The sequence below is a fragment of the Grammomys surdaster genome, unplaced genomic scaffold, assembly GCF_004785775.1.
Source record: "Grammomys surdaster isolate TR1022 unplaced genomic scaffold, NIH_TR_1.0 325, whole genome shotgun sequence".
Lineage (NCBI taxonomy): Eukaryota > Metazoa > Chordata > Mammalia > Rodentia > Muridae > Grammomys > Grammomys surdaster.
In genome coordinates, this window is record NW_021604744.1 from 897,948 (window position 1) to 899,492 (window position 1,545).

General features: G+C 39.5%; 1 pseudogene; it reads right to left on the reverse strand.

The window, feature by feature from the left end:
- Nucleotides 1-382: 382 nt before the first annotated feature.
- Nucleotides 383-736, reverse strand: LOC114630050 (annotated as a pseudogene).
- Between the last annotated feature and the right edge of the window lie 809 nt (nt 737-1,545).

The following is a 1,545-nucleotide window of genomic DNA, read 5'->3' on the forward strand; positions in this document are numbered from 1 at the left end:
TCTCGAAGTGTGCAGATGCTGTGGCTACCTGATAGAAAGTGATCTTACCAAGACTGATAAACAAGAAGAAACAACCCCATCACTATACCAAAAGATGTTTATGTGGATAATTGAATATACCTTCCTGCTTTCTTGCTGGAACTTTGCTCAGTAGTCACAAGCTAGTTGATTATCCTGCATGTAATGACTATTTTTTTTCTTTTCTTAAACATTTTATTCGTGTTATAGAGGGGTTTCTTTATCGTTTGCCTTCTAAATCATTACGAGTTGAGGAGTACTGAATCCATCACTACTTTGATGACACAGGTAAGAATCCGGATTCACATTTCCAGGTACCAAGAGTTCCCTCTAATGCCACGATCCAGCCGGCCTTCCTCTACTTCTACTGAACACAGCAGTGTCCGTTGGTGTCTCTGAAGCGTAGTCGCATCTTAGGTCGGTATTTCTCCAAGTAAAGCAGCTGTTTGGAATTGAATGCTCCTCTTCTTTTTTGTCTTATGAACTGAACAGCATCTTCATACTTCATTCCGCATTCAATCAACGCAAGTGCGACTAGCACAGGAGCCCTTCCCAATCCTGCAACACAATGCACTGCAACACAGCAGCCTGGCTCTTCACGAAATTTGGTTTTTAACAGGTTTAGCCAATCATCTACTATCTGATTAGGGGGTGGAGCTCCATCATCAAATGGCCAATCTAGAACGTGGATTCCTTCCTTTTCAACTGGAGCAGGCATTTTAGTGGTCTTTTTAATGTTTTCTGCTGCGAAACATTTCAAGATTTATTGATTTCCTCCTCTCCCCATTTTTCCCACCACACTCACACACGCACGCTCACACTTTTTATTTGCCATAATGAACCGTCCAGCCCCTGTGGAGATCTCTTATGAGAACATGCGTTTTCTGATAACTCACAACCCCACCAATGCGACTCTCAACAAGTTCACAGAGGAACTTAAGAAGTACGGAGTGACAACTTTGGTTCGAGTTTGTGATGCTACATATGATAAAGCTCCAGTTGTAATGACTATTATATCACTTTAAAATTAAACATCAGATTAGGTTTCCAGACAGAGGGGAGAAAAGAAGTTAGGGTGCAGTTTACATTGAGCTGAATGATCACTTTACCCACAGCTACTTTAATTTGATAATTAATCTAACTCTAAAATCAGAAACACATTAATGGATTTATTTCTGGGTCAAATTTCTTGATCACTTGCCATCACTATGCTATTATTTAATTCATTCCTTTTGCTAATGGCTGCTTACAAATAACACACAGAATTGAAAATGACTCTGTTCTTTCATACTCATCAAAGCACATCTTTACAGCCCAGAGGAGAGAAGAGCCAGGACTTCTTCCGGAGATACTGTTTAATTCTAAGTCACAGTCTGTTCTGACGCCACTGTAATGATTTTACACAGTAGAAATCTGATGAAGGATTTTTGATATAATGCTTCAGTCTCACCTTATAACATGAATCACAGGGATTGAATATCAAGATTGAGCTTTTTCTCTTCTGTTAGAAGAATAAAAGACTTCATC